The 15109-nt window shown below is 36.5% G+C and overlaps 1 long non-coding RNA gene and 5 other non-coding genes across 6 annotated transcripts; all 6 read right to left on the reverse strand.

The window, feature by feature from the left end:
* Positions 1-3825: 3825 nt before the first annotated feature.
* LOC110921818 lies at positions 3826-5097 on the reverse strand. The gene is made up of 2 exons (XR_002582664.2): positions 4694-5097; positions 3826-4043 (listed from the first exon to the last, which is right to left on the reverse strand). It is a non-coding gene; the product is annotated as an uncharacterized LOC110921818 (long non-coding RNA).
* On the reverse strand, positions 4124-4232 carry LOC118489622. The gene has a single exon (XR_004887639.1). It is a non-coding gene; the product is annotated as a small nucleolar RNA snoR97 (small nucleolar RNA).
* LOC118489600 lies at positions 4287-4401 on the reverse strand. The gene has a single exon (XR_004887617.1). It is a non-coding gene; the product is annotated as a small nucleolar RNA Z278 (small nucleolar RNA).
* Positions 4426-4517, reverse strand: LOC118489592. Its single transcript, XR_004887613.1, has one exon. It is a non-coding gene; the product is annotated as a small nucleolar RNA Z223 (small nucleolar RNA).
* On the reverse strand, positions 4535-4623 carry LOC118489632. Its single transcript, XR_004887650.1, has one exon. It is a non-coding gene; the product is annotated as a small nucleolar RNA U36a (small nucleolar RNA).
* LOC118489638 lies at positions 4837-4993 on the reverse strand. The gene has a single exon (XR_004887655.1). It is a non-coding gene; the product is annotated as a small nucleolar RNA snoR134 (small nucleolar RNA).
* Positions 5098-15109: the final 10012 nt, after the last annotated feature.

Here is a 15109-nt window from a genome sequence, read left to right on the forward strand (position 1 = left end):
ACATTTTGCTTAAACACATGAACATTCCTATAACATGCTTGTATACGTGATGGCTTGATACTTTAAACTTGGGTGATACTTATGTGTTGAATTTATCATTAACTTCGTACGAGCCAAACCGTGACATATGTAGCGCTATAGGATTAACGACCCACCCTTTATCATCGGTAATGTCATGAGCATATTGCGTTTCCTTGGTTTGATATGTTAGACACATGCCATATTTAAATGTTTATCTTGAATCACATGCTTGCTATGAGGAATTGTTTAAAACTTATCTTTTGCTATGTACGTACCAAACTTGTATACTCGCCTTTGCTTTTGCATTGAATTGTATTTTTAAACATGTTACAGGTTGATGATGACGATGCTATGAAAAGAAGTAGCGTTGATGCCTAGATACACATATAGACGTTTAGGTTTAATATGTTGTATAAATTTTGCTTATGTTGTTATGTATTACTTTTGGAACTTGTTGTTATTGGATTTTATGTAATGTTGACTATTGAAGCTATGAAATGAAATTGGGATCATCTAAATATTGTCACAAATAGCGTTATGATGTCTCTAGCAATCTTCACACTTCGTCTCATCCCGATGTTTCCGCCATTAGTTGGGGTGTGACAAACAACCATTATCTAATCGATTCACACAAAAACCCTAACCTCTTCATTTAAATGCAAGTCTTTACCCTTCTAATCGGCGGCTATGTACAATCTGTTCCGAATCAAACTCCAATTTCTTCATGTCAAGGTACAGTCTTTCTCATCTTTAGTCTTTAATTCAACGTACGATCTTTCTCATCTTCATTTTTTGAACATCCATATAAACCCTAATTTTGTAACCAGTATGAATTTTCTCTATGTTTGATTCCAGGAAAATCGTTTTTTTTCTCCGGATAGTATGACTTCGCTTCCATGGGATGATCGGAAATCGAAATCGGTGGCTAGGATGAAAAGAGCGAAGGTATGTATCTCAATCGACGGTAACCAGTGTGATTTCATTATTTTGTTGTTTATTTGATTCTTCATTCTTTGTAATTTTGTATATCGTGTGTTTTGATCGATAGAGAATTTGGCGATTTTGAAGAACAGTTCACGGTATCTCTTACATCAACGGTATGTTTATAGTCTACTTTTTATATAAAGAATCAATGTTTTTTTATTTTTGTTTTGTTTTGTTATCGTTTAAATAATGGTCTGCATGTTTGATTTGGATATGTTTTTTGAAGTTATTTAATTTGTTTCGTTGATGTTTGTAGTATGAAAAAGGTTATATACTTATATCTTCATCTTCTACTTCTACATCCTTTAACCCTAATATTTGTTCTTTTTTATTAGTTTTCTTTTCGATCTTCTCTTCAATTGATTGATCTGAGGATGCTTTTTAATTATCAAAGGATCCGAGTAATCAGTTGCTCGATTGCTTTTCATTTGTTGAATATCCAGGTTTTATTATGATCGAATTATTATTAGGATTTATTAAAATCAAGAAGTTTTTTTAGGATTCAAAAAAGTACTTTCATTTGTTTCAGTGATTCCGACTGTACAATTTTTGTTTGTTTGTGAGTTTATATTGTTCAATACTTCAATTAAAGAGACCCATACATATTGATTGATGATTTTTTGAAAGTGTTTTGTGCATGTGTATATATATGAATTTCTCAAAATGCTTATCTCCATTGTTTTTTTCCTTCATCGACCTACTATATTTACATCTATGCTTAACATGTCCAGGTCAGTATCTCCGATATTTGCTCCTTTATCGCCCGAGTAGCCAACATTAGTACTGCCCAAAGCAAGGGGCCATGGACGACAAACTAGAAAGTTGATAATCTTAGCGTCTCACTTACTATGCTCCTTTTATTTAGATTGATATGTTTGTGTATCACTTTGACAGTTTCTAGAAATTTTGATATCTATGTGAGATTGAGGTGTGAATTATTATATTTTTTTTATATGTAGAGGTTTTCAGTTGCACAAGTTTGTATTGGAGGAGGATGTACTAGCTCATTGAACATCAATAGGGTAATTTGCTTGTGAGTAGGTAAATTTTTTGTTGATTAAGTAGATACGTATTATATTTCTATAACATTATTTATGTATACCACTTCTTATTTTGTATGGTTTATAATCTGATGCTTTGTAATCTATTTTATGCTATTTTAACATAAAGTATTGTAGGGTTATGTTGTGCTTATCGAAGGTTTGAGCACAAGAAAAGTTCTCTTTGCAATGAGCTCTTGCAGCTTCTCAAGTTCTCAGAGCATTGTTAGCCACTATGGGCTCAATATGCATAATTTAAAAAGGTTAATAATTTCAAAATCCATATAATATTGTATATTTTTACTTTCCTTTTGTAATTGTTGGCAGTTGATAGTGATGATGATGAATGTTGGGCAATAGATACTCCCACGTTATCTTTGATGTATAATATTTGTCATCTCAGTATTATATTATTGTAGAAGTGTAAAGAGCAGAGCTATTTGAGATCGGCTCGAAAAAAACAAAGTCAATTAGCCGAGTTCGAGCTCGAGTAGGCTCGCGAGCCTAAACGAACTTATACACACACAATTTTTTTATTTTATATAATAAATAAATATATTAATTATTATTTATAACATTATGATAAGTGTTTTCTGCTGTTTTTTAAATAAAAAGGTTTACTCTCCTCGCCTACAAAAGCAGGGTATTTAGCAATTCTCAAGTGGGATGAAGTTTTATTTTATCAAGATTTAATCTGGATAATTTATTGTAGGATGATGATGAATTTATGCAATTCTCAAGTGGGAAGCGTACACCAACTTTTTTAAGTATTTAAACTGTGCAATGAAAATACCTGGTCACTCACTGATGAGAGCTTTCTATCCTTTCATTGAACTTCTCTTACAGATCTTTGTTGTGATGAGCGTTTTTTTTTTTGGCAGGTTCTGGGCATGTTTTGGGTGGAGATCTTGCTGGTATGATACAAATATAATATAACCTTTTTCATACTATATTCACAACTATTATTAGCCTCATGTCAGTTTTTAGCTTCATTTACTCTCTCAATAGTATCTGAACTAAGTTTGCTTCACTAATTCTAAGCTTTATAAACGTTCTATTGCCAAAACTAACCAGAATATGATTTTAGAAACCTTGCACGATACAAATTTGTATTGTTTATAAATGACGACGGAGGATGTTCTTATTTTCTCAGGTTCACCAAGTCTGAAGTGGACATTCGGATTAACCTGGCAATATCAGCTGCATTTGTAAGTGTAGATATTGCTTAATAATATGTGAATTATAGATATTTCAAGGTCATTTTTTGCATCACTTTTGAAAAGAGAAAACTTTCCGTTCTTTCTGCAGATTGCTTGGATTTTTATTGCGCACAATGCTGAGTGGAAACTTGTGCAGTTTTTTTTAACAAGCAATCGTTTGTAGTGTCTTTGAGTTAGATTTACTTACCCAAGACAATGCTTATTATGATGTAATTGTTAATTATACGAACTCATTTAATATATGAATGCTTGCGCTCACGCTCGGTTCGGTTCGAGCTTTGTTTCCAAAGCTCGAGCTCGGCACATTTATTATTTCCAAAGAGGATTACGTATGCACAACATAATGCACAACCATATTACAACCTGGTTAGTATATGATTGGTTTAGGAATATTTTAGAGCAATTATACCATAAGAGTTATTTTAAAAAGACACTAAGACTTTATTTATTCTGTCGCTATTCCTCATTTGTTGCATTGTGAGATTTATAAGATGAAAAAAATTACTCTTTCATCACCAATATAGTTTGCGTAGGCGTATTATGGCTGGTAGGATTCAGTATTACATGTGTGGTAACCTTAACTAATGGTGGAAAAATTTGTATGTTTATAGTTCAGGCTCCATAGAAGTACAGTCAAATTTACAGTTTACACTATAAACAAGATACTTTAAAACATAATCCTCAAGTAGTAAATCAGGTAGCAGCGAGATCCACCACAAAACAAGCTACATGAACACGTATAGAGTACTGGCTTCAATCTGCACGTATCAGATCATCACTGCAAAATGGCTAACAAAAAGTTTTTAAATATCACTTAAATACCACAAAACAGAACAAAAAAGTTGAAAATACGAGAAACAATTTAGTGCTGTTATTTAACTCCAGTCTCGTGAATGTTACGAAAGAAGAAGCTGATGACAACACAATACTTTCTGAGTTTTTTCAGACTCCAAACCCGTTAAATAATCCAGGGTAAAAAGTATAGTTTAAACTCAATAATAATAATAATTAAAATTAATAATCCTCAGTAAAATCCAGTAATATCATTTGAAATACAGCTTCAACCAAGTGGTTCTCCCTGTAAACAGGGTCTTGGATCCACGTACCTCATACAATCGGATTATATCATCACCGGAAAACAATTAAAAAAAACACATTTAGTTGAGCTCAGAGTAAATAACAGCTCTATCAATCATGAATTTTCTGAAGCAGAACTGGCTTAAAGCTGTGTATTCAATCATCACTGCATATTTACATGAAAAAAATAGTCGGCTCATATTAAGAAATTCAACCATTTTAAATCCTTTACTTCATTGATTACTCTCAGAAGCGCGGATAAATCATTCAAATCATTGCCGACACAAATCAATTAAGAACACAATTTATAGCGGATAATTTTAGAGGAAAAACAAATGAAAAATATAAAACCTCCACGTTAACACCGCCTAGGGTTGAGTATATGCCTCCATGACTAGACCTCTTTCCAGTTAATTCATTTAGGAAAAACGCTTAAGGTGAGGTGAGGCAATAACAATTGAAAAAAGTTAGAGAAATTAGAACGATTATTGATGATGTGTAGCCGTCAATTTGACACAGAAGCGGCCATTGAAAAGGTACAAAGGGCTGAACTGCAACACTCGACGGCAATAGATCTGATATAGCACGAGCATTGGGGCTTTCTTCTTCATTCAATTATTGTTTCGGAGAAGCCCGGGGTGCTACATGCCAATTTATAATCTGGAAGCTAATGAATAATTTTGAAAAAAAAAACAGAGAATAGAGCTATAGATTTAGAAGCTGATATAGATCTGTGAGGCTGTGATGGTTGAGCTCAGGAAGATGATTTGATTAAATAGGCGGTTTGGGTGCATTTTGAAACCCTAAAAAGCATAATGAACGTCTTTTACTTGGGTTCTAGGGTCGGTTGCTACCATGGGCCGGCCCATTGGCTAAGAAATACGGCTTGGGTAGGTTTTTAAGCCCATAGCCCGAAACCAAACCAGAAAGGCATAAATTAAAGAATCAACTATAATATAAGCTTCGTCGCGCGTTGCAGCAGGTTGTTACGGTCTGTAGGCATGTGTTATTTTAGTAGTTGTTAAAGTTGTCAAAGTGAAGATTATTGGGAAGGAGATCATGTTAGAATCAAGGGGGAATAATAAAGAGATTGTAATACATAAGGAAGTTGGTTCGTTTTTTTTCTAATTTCGATGTCTTATTTTAAAGTCCACAAACTGTATTGTGTGGGCAATCTATATAAAAACCATACTTGGGGCAAACAATTTGTGCGAAATGATAAAACCTAGTGCTGATACGAAGCTGGATGAAAAGAAGGATATGACGGTGTTCGCGTATTTATTTCAAGCAATACCGGAAGATATAATATTACAAGTTGCAAGTTGTAAATGTGAAAAAGAGATTTGGGATGCACTAAAGATCGAATGCAGAAGGCACGTCTTCAAACACTCAACAAAGAGTTTGAGATGTTGCAAATGGATGAAGACACTATCAATTTGTTTGTCACAAGGCTAAATAGTATTGTCATAAGGGCAAGTGGTATTGGATCAACGTTTGATCAACCACCTTCAGTACGAAAACAGTTAAGTTGCGTGCCTACAAGGTTCGTTCAGATTGTTGGAACCATTGAACAAGTCACTATTCTAGAGATGGTAACTCTAGGTGAGACAATTGGAAGATTGAAAGCCTATGAAGAAAGAACCAATCTAATGGAAGATTGGAAATATTCAATTCATTTAAAGGAATCAAGTCCCAAAAGATGAAAGGACAAAAACAAAAAGAGACATGAAAAGAGAATCGGAGTCTTAAAAGATAGATATGCATATGCTTCATGGCGATGATTTGAAGAAACAAGAACTTAAGACTACGTTGAGGAAAAGGGTAACAAAGTTTGAAAGGCAGATGCATGAAAGAGAGAAGTCATTTGCAGATACTATAAACAAGGAGATTCAAAAGCTTAAATCGAAAAGAGCACAATCAGATAAGGAAAAACATGAAGGTTTTTCAAATCACCATGAATATAAGCAGTGTGGTGTCTATGTTCAAGAAGAAGAGGGATGCAAGAAAAGGAGACCAGTTGAAGTTCATGATTTACCATCCAAAGATAGATCGGTCAAAGCAAAAGAAGATGGTGTACTGGTTAAAGATGATACTCAAAGAATGTGCGAAGGCATGAAAGGTATGTTCATGTTCAAGACAAAGTTTGTGCTGCAATTTTTGAAGACGTGGTTCAAAGTGTCACACCCCAACCGATGGCGGAAACATCGGGGCGTGGCACTGAGCGAAACAAATTGTCCAGAAGTTTCCATAACAATTATATTTATCAATTACTTAAAACAACATGTCCCATACCATGTCATAAAAGATAGTACAATTATTACAGACAAAATCTAGGCAAATAGTTCTGTTCCGACAACTCAGATTTCATTTGTACAGACTACAGACAACTATTTGTTGCCTCTACGACCTTATTCTAGCCTCGATTTCCTAGCAGATAAGCATCCTAAACACCTGTCACATACGTTAAAATAAAGTCAATACACATAGTGTAAAGGCGAGTATACAAGTTTGATAATAGCATATAGAGTTCGAAATAGTTTACGCATAACCAGCACGTACACAGAGGAAAACGAAGCATGTTAGTTATCGACATGAACCTATCGATACCAATGACTGCGGGTTGACTGCGGGTTGACTGCCCAAGGCAGTTCGTAATACAGGATCACCACTGTAATCCATGCAAATAATTGTCCTTAACAACCCCCGTGTGAACGGGTGCTGAGTCCAAACTATAGTACTATCGTTGCTAAGGAAGGTAGACAGCATTCCATATGTAAACATAACAAACAAGCCTTCATTAAGTCACGTATAACATGCGATAACGGTTAGCGTTTAAAGTATTGCGTAGTGTGTTCGATGTGTTTTTGTATAAGTAACGTATGTAACACCGAAAAGTGCGTAAAGCAAAAAGTGATCGAGTATACTCACAGCGGTTGATGGATTGAAGGGAGCGCTTAGAGAGTAAGGTTAGCCTGATCAGAATGATAGCATAACGATAAGAGACGCGTAAAATGATACAAGGTGTGAGTGGGTCGGATAGCAGTTCGCTCGGATGGTAATCCGATCGGACAGTCTATCGTGCGGACGGCAATCCGTTCGGACAGTGGTCCGGTCGGACGGTGTAACATCTCGAAAATTCATGTCCAATATTATATCGACACGTGTCATGGACTTAAAACGTGTAAAGGAATGAATTAGAGGGACTAAATGTCACAGCCCTAGGCCCGGTTTGACCCGGTCCAGAGCCGCGAGGCAGGAAATCCTGTGGTATTTGATTTAAGCGACAACGGAAGTCTTTAATACAGGATCTTTTAATATTAAAACTGCCCGTTTACATATTTTAGGGATAAAACCTTGTAATTTACAATAAGGTGATTTCACGGGGAAATCTTTATTTTACAAAACATGTTTCTTTATTTATTTACATTGAGCCACTTTTCTAAGCTTGTAGTGCTTCACTGCACTTTTCTTGGATCACAACAGATCACCTGAAACATGTTTGAAAAACGTTTTGTAAGCGGGGAAATACTGAGGGAATCATTCAGTTACTGGAAACGACACATTTGTTATAATTTACAGTATTAAGAGCAATTACAATGTTTCTAATATTAACCAACTACCCATGGTATTTTGTCACTCGACCCATTGGCCCTCTCATTGTCCAATGGTGTCTGTGACTATGGTCATATCACTCTTGGCTGCCCCAATGGTGAAGATTATCAAGTAATGTATACAAAACCCCACATACCGGCTGTAATTTGGTGAATACAAAGACTTAATCCCTGTAATTATAACTTTGAAAATAACTTGGAGTTTTGTAAAATAGTTGATAAAAAGAGAATAACTCACATTCCAGATTTAACGAGCAGTGTATAAGCCTACTGATTAGCCTTGTTTAACCTAATTTAAATAACAATGCACACAACTGGGTTAGTAACTAATACAACATTTACGACAATTCACGAGATTAAACCCTCACAACGATTGACAAAGTGCGATACTTAAACATCCAGCGGATTCACAATGAATGACAGAGTATAGCCCGAGTTCGGGCAGCACTCAAACATCCTGTCGGAATCACGACGAATGACAAAGTATAAACCCTAATTTGAGCAGCACTTAAACATTCATTGGATAGTTTCAATCGATCGGGCGTTGAATCGTAATAGCGATCGAGTTAATACCCGGTATCGTGGCAGCGCTTCGCTATACTAATTGAGAATTCGACTTTAAAGTGGTGAGAATTCGTTTACTGATAATTATGATCGACACCAGTGAACTGTGCATGCAACAGGCTATTTATAGCTGAATTTAGGTTTTACGCGGCCCGCGTAAACCCCCATGTGATATTTACGCGGCCCGCCTAGCCGCCCAGTCTAGGCGTAGGTTTGATTGGTCATTCGTAGGTCCCCCAGCTGGTCAACACGTGGCCCCGGCATACTTATCCGGTCAACCTCAAGTTGACGCGGCCCGCATAAGACATGGATTGTCTTTTATGCGGCCCGTCTGAGACCCTTAAACGCTTTCTGATAACCTCCTAGTTAACACGGCCCGCGTAAGGCTATGCTTACTCTTTACGTGGCCCGCCTGAAACTCAAAAACTTTATTTTTTTCTTATTTTCAATGTGGTTTAGGGTTTCAGGGGTCCTGGTTTATAAATACGAGTATTTTTAGGAAATTTTGAGAGTCCTTACATTCTCCCCACCTTATTTAAAATCTCGTCCTCGAGATTTATTGGAATAAGTGTGGATATTTGCGCTTCATCTCTGATTCCAGCTCCCAGGTGTATTCGGGTCCTTTTTTTGAATCCCACTTGACCTTGACCAGCACTAGTCGCTTGTGTTTGAGAAATTTGACTTTCCTGTCTTCTATTTGCAGTGGTTTTTCTACAAATTTTAACCTTTCGTTTATCTCTACATCTTGAAGAGGTACTACCAGGGATTCGTCTGATAGACATTTCTTGAGATTGGATACATGAAACACATCATGTACTCCAGCTAGTTCTTCTGGTAGTTGTAAACGATAAGCAACTGGTCTTATTCGTTGGATTACCGGAAAAGGTCCTACGTACCTTGGACTCATTTTTCCTTTCTTACCGAATCGTACTACTCCTTTCCAAGGAGAAACTTTTAAAAGTACCTTGTCTCCGACTTGGAACTCGAGCGGCTTGCGGCGATTGTCTGCATAGCTTTTCTGGCGATCTCTAGCAGTCTTTAGTCTTTCTTTGATTTGAGTTATCTTGTCAGTGGTTTCTTGTACAATTTCAGGACCTGATAATTGACTTTCTCCTATTTCTGCCCAACAAACTGGAGTTCTGCACTTGCGTCCATACAGTGCTTCGAATGGAGCAGCTTCGATACTTGAGTGATAACTATTGTTATAGGAGAATTCAATTAAGGGTAAGTGGTTATCCCAATTACCACCGAAATCAATTACACATGCTCGGAGCATGTCTTCCAAGGTTTGTATCGTCCTTTCACTTTGTCCGTCTGTTTGAGGATGATATGCAGTACTTAAATTTAGTCGGGTTCCCATTGCTGCTTGGAAACTAGTCCAGAAGTGGGAAGTGAAACGACTATCCCTATCCGATACAATGGAGAGTGGGACTCCGTGTAAGGATACTACTTCATCTACGTACAATTGGGCTAACCTTTCCATGCTAAAGGTTTCCTTCATCGGTAGAAAATAAGCTGATTTGGTTAATCGATCCACAATTACCCAAATCGCATCATTACCTTTTCTGGTTTTAGGTAACTTAGTAACAAAATCCATTGTTATGAGTTCCCATTTCCATACCGGCATTTCTAATTGTTGTAGTAGTCCTGAAGGTTTCTGATGTTCTGCTTTTACTTGTGAACAAGTAAGACACTTAGATACATATTCAGCTATATCCTTTTTCATTCCTATCCACCAAAAATTATTCCTTAAATCTTGGTACATCTTATTATTACCTGGGTGCATGGTATACCTAGATTTATGGGCTTCCTCTAGAATCTTATTCCTTAAATCTCCCTGCTTAGGTACCCAAATTCTTTTCTGGTGGAATCTCCAAATTCCATCATTTCCTTGCTCTAGTTCTTTTATATAACCTTTCATTCCTTCAGCATCGTCCTTGATTGCTGTTTCCTGAACTTTCTTCAATTGTTCCATTAAATCTAATTGTAGATTTAATATAAGCATACGAAATCGTCGTTGCTTCTCATGATACTTACGACTTAAGGCGTCTGCAACTACGTTTGCTTTTCCCTCGTGATATTGAATATCACAGTCGTAATCGCTTAGTATTTCCATCCATCTTCTTTGCCTCATGTTTAATTCTTTTTGCCCAAATATGTACCTTAGACTTTATGATCTGTATAAACAGTAAATTTACTTCCATACAGATAATGTCTCCAAATCTTAAGGGCAAAAATTATGGCTCCTAATTCTAAATCATGAGTCGTATAATTTTCTTCGTGTTTCTTCAATTGCCTGGAGGCATATGCAATTACCCTTTTGCGTTGCATCAACACACATCCAAATCCTAATTTTGAAGCATCACAATATACTTCAAAATCTTCAGTTCCTTCTGGCAAGGCTAAAATTGGAGCATTTGTCAACCTTTGCTTTAAAATCTTAAAGGCTTCTTCTTGTCTAGGTCCCCATTCAAACTTAATTGCTTTACAGGTTAGCTTAGTCAAGGGTACAACTATCTTAGAAAAATCCTGAATAAATCGTCTATAGTATCCAGCTAAGCCTAGAAAACTTCTAATTTCCATAGCCGTTTGCGGGACCTTCCATTTGATGATTGCTTCTATTTTAGCAGGATCTACGTGAATTCCTTCGTGATTCACCATGTGACCTAAGAATTGTACTTCTTGCAGCCAGAATTCACACTTCGATAATTTGGCGTAAAGCTTTTCCTTTCTTAACAAAGTTAAGAGTGCATGTAGGTGCTCACAATGTTCTTCCCGACTTTTGGAATAAATAAGTATATCGTCAGTGAAGACAATTATGAATTTATCTAAGTATGGTTTACAAATCCGATTCATCATGTCCATGAATGCTGCAGGAGCATTTGTTAGTCCGAAGGGCATGACTGTAAACTCATAATGACCATACCTAGTTCTGAAAGCAGTTTTAGGTATGTCTTCCTCTTGTACTTTCAACTGATGATATCCGGAGCGCAAGTCTATCTTAGAAAAATACCTAGCTCCCTGGAGTTGATCAAAAAGGTCATCAATCCTAGGTAATGGGTATCGATTCTTAATTGTAACCTTATTCAGTTCCCTATAATCAATACACATCCGCATCGATCCGTCTTTCTTTTTCACAAACAACACTGGAGCTCCCCATGGAGAGGAACTTGGTTGTATAAATCCTTTGCTTAATAATTAATATAATTGCTTTTTCAGTTCTAGCATTTCAGTGGGTGCTAATCGGTAAGGTGCCTTAGCTATTGGTGTAGTACCAGGAATTAGATGAATTCTAAACTCTACTTCTCTATCGGGTGGTAATCCAGGTAATTCTTCTGGAAAGACTTCTGGGTATTCTGAGACTACAGGGATGTCCTGAAGTTTCTTACTTTTAGTGTTAATGACTACGGAAATCATATACACTACTTCTTGTTTTCTTGAATAACTAGCCAACTTCATTACTGAAATGAATTTTGTCCTCGGGGTTCATCCGTTGGAAAGAATATAAGTTCTGATGAATCAACTCCCTCGGATGCAAAGTCAAGAAAACCGAATTCGTCAGATGCAAATCTGAGGACATAAGAGGAGAAAAAGAAGAAAGTGAAGTTTTCACTTCCTGGTGATGAATTTGTTTCTTTGAAAACAAAGGAGCCACATGTCGGCGATGAATCTGACTCATTAAAGTCAGACAAGCCACATTCAGGCAATGATTCTGGTATGGTAAAACCAGAAGAGCCATGTGTTGAGGTAAAGGTCGAGAATTCTAGTTTAACAATGGATGAGAAAAATTTTCCACCATTGTTGAACAAGAATTCAAAATCACCCAAGGCTGGTCAGGCTTGGGTGAAACTTTTCAAATAGAAAAAACCTGACTTGCCGGAGGTCCCAGGTTTGTAAGAGTGGAGCATGAATCGGCATTTTTTAAAATCTGTGTTTGAAGATTTTGCAGGAATTGCCGGAGCTCCCAGGTTTGTAAGAGTGGAGCATGAATCGGCATCTTTTTAAATCTGTGTTTGAAGGTTTTGCAGGAATTGCCGGAGATCCCAAGATGGTATTGTGGATCATGAATCGACATCTTTCTTGAATTTTATTCGGTAACGTCAATCATGCAAACGGTAAAGAGGTTTGGTTGTGTTTGTGAATGTTTTACAAGTGGTACAGAGGATTCTGGACTGCATATGGTAAATCAAGGACATTAACTTGTACTTGGATTTTCCTACTTTTGTTTAGAAAACAAGATGATGAAGTAACCCCGTACCTAAACTGTTTGGTAAACAAACTAAGTTTTCCGGAAAAGCCATTTTGATTAAAACAAACTTAAGTGTTTTGAAATCACAATGGGAAAATAGTTTGTTGTGAGGGGGAGTTCTGATTGTTTATGCCAGGTGGATAGAGAATTGAAGTGATTCTCATCAGGTTGTCAAGTTTGTACAGTTTGTTTCAAATTTTCCCAGAAAATCAAAATTGAAACATATTTTGATTTTAGGGGGAGAAAAATTTTTAAAAAAATTAGAAAATTTGAAAATGTCAAAAACATTAAAAATTTAAAAATGAGTGTTGTTGCGAAACAAGAGGAAATGATAGTAAATCAGTTAGACTATCACAGCATGCTAAAGAAATGTAATGCCAAATGTGATAAACGGTCTCACTGATGATGTGACGATAGGTTTTTGTACATTTAGTAGATTTATTCGGGATATAAACCTAAAATTTCAAACTTATGAAATTCGTGGGGAACACTACTTGGATATATAGGTAACCCCTGAAATCTCGTTTGAAAGGTCTCGTATTCTGATATACTAGGTGTTTATACTCTATGATGTCTGGGGTATTATTCCGGGACTTCTGCTGAACGGTAGTTCTGACCTAGTCCTTGGCTAATACTTTCCACAAAATGCTTGAAATATAGCATAAAGCCCTCAGTTGATTAGACAATAAAATTGATAATCATCTGTTGTAGCTGAAAAGATCCTCTAAAGGGGACACACTGCTAAGTCGAAGCTGATATCTCTCTGCTGAACGGAAGTTCTGACCTGAGATCCCTCAGTTCTCGCATCTTTCCCCTAATTTATGTACAGACATCATTGTAGTGTTCATACCTGTAAGACTGAATATTGGGATTCTGGATACGGGAGTATATTCAAGAGGTGGGACACATGAATTGAACTAAGTTCATAAAATACCTAAATAGTATCCTGAATAGATTGAAAATTGTAAGAAAATTTAAGAGGACAATTATATCGTCAATCTACGTGAATCGTTTAGAACTTAAAACGATTAAAAGCTTAACGGTGCTTGTGTTATGTCTCAAAAACTGATATCATCCTCTTGCACAAACTCACAAAAATATGTTTGTTTTGCATTTAAATTTCTGTTTTTACATTTATGTTTCATATTTTGAAAATTCAAAAAGATTTTCGACAACTGATGGTGAAGAGCTGATTTTCAAAATTTCAAAGGCTAAACTTGATGAACAGACAGGTTGGGTAAGTCGTTTGAAATGTTTAAAATGATTCATTAGATTGAATCAGAAATTGAAATGTTTCAAATTTGTGAATCTGTGGTTAATTGAAAACAGTATCACATGATTAAGTTGATTCATTAGATTGAATCACAATTATTCTGTTTTGTGAAAGTATGGTTGAGTTTTGCAGGTTTCTGATCCTGTTGCTACAGATAGCCAGGAGACATATCAGAACCAGAGATGATGAACTGAACAGAGAGAAGCCAGGAGATAATTTCGATGGTGGTAACAAAATCCCAGACGACTATCCTAGCAGGGTGTTAGGGGGAGTCTGATGAAGGTTATAGCCAAAGAAAGATAGATCCAGGCAGAATTCTTGAAGAAGACCGAACTATGTCCAAGAATGTCTTGTTGAAGACTCTCACTGAAGATTCCGTCAACATTCAAGGGGGAGTCTGTTGGTGCAGTTGTCTGTCGACTACATCTTCGTTCAAGTCCTAGAGTCTCAGAATAGGAATGGTTGTTAAATGATTGTAAATATGAGAAATAGTGATTGTATAGGTTGTATATAATTGGATCGCTTTTTAGGTCATTAATGGGCTGAACCGCTCGAATGGTTAGTGGACTGAACCGCTCGAACGGCAAAACAACTTGGACCGCTCATTGGACATGATTGCATGAACCGCTCCAATGACATGTATGGGCCGCTTATTGGGCCTGTCCAATAAGCGGTCCCAGAAGCCTATATATACCCCATTAGCGATCTGAACAGTTTGTAACAGTTGGAACATTGTGTAAGAAATCGTGCCGAAGCTTTGCCGGTGCGAGATTTGAGCTGTAAACGTCTGATATTAGTAAAACAAGTAGTTAAAGTGATTTGCCTGCTGTTTCTACCTTAGTTTCTTGTAATTCCGCACCTGAAACCAAGGAGAAAGCCTCTGAACGACTCGTTCGGGTCAGAATACGATCCTACAGGGGGTACAAATTACTATGGAATTCTTATCACAAAGGATTCAAGCATGGTTGGTGTAACACCCTTAATATTTGAACGGAATATAACTAATAATTATATTGATTAAGGTACAAATAAAGTTTACAAAAGTACTTCGTTTTCTTTGAGAGCCATAC

This window comes from Helianthus annuus, chromosome 17 (genome assembly GCF_002127325.2).
Source record: "Helianthus annuus cultivar XRQ/B chromosome 17, HanXRQr2.0-SUNRISE, whole genome shotgun sequence".
In the NCBI taxonomy this organism is placed as follows: Eukaryota; Viridiplantae; Streptophyta; class Magnoliopsida; order Asterales; family Asteraceae; genus Helianthus; species Helianthus annuus.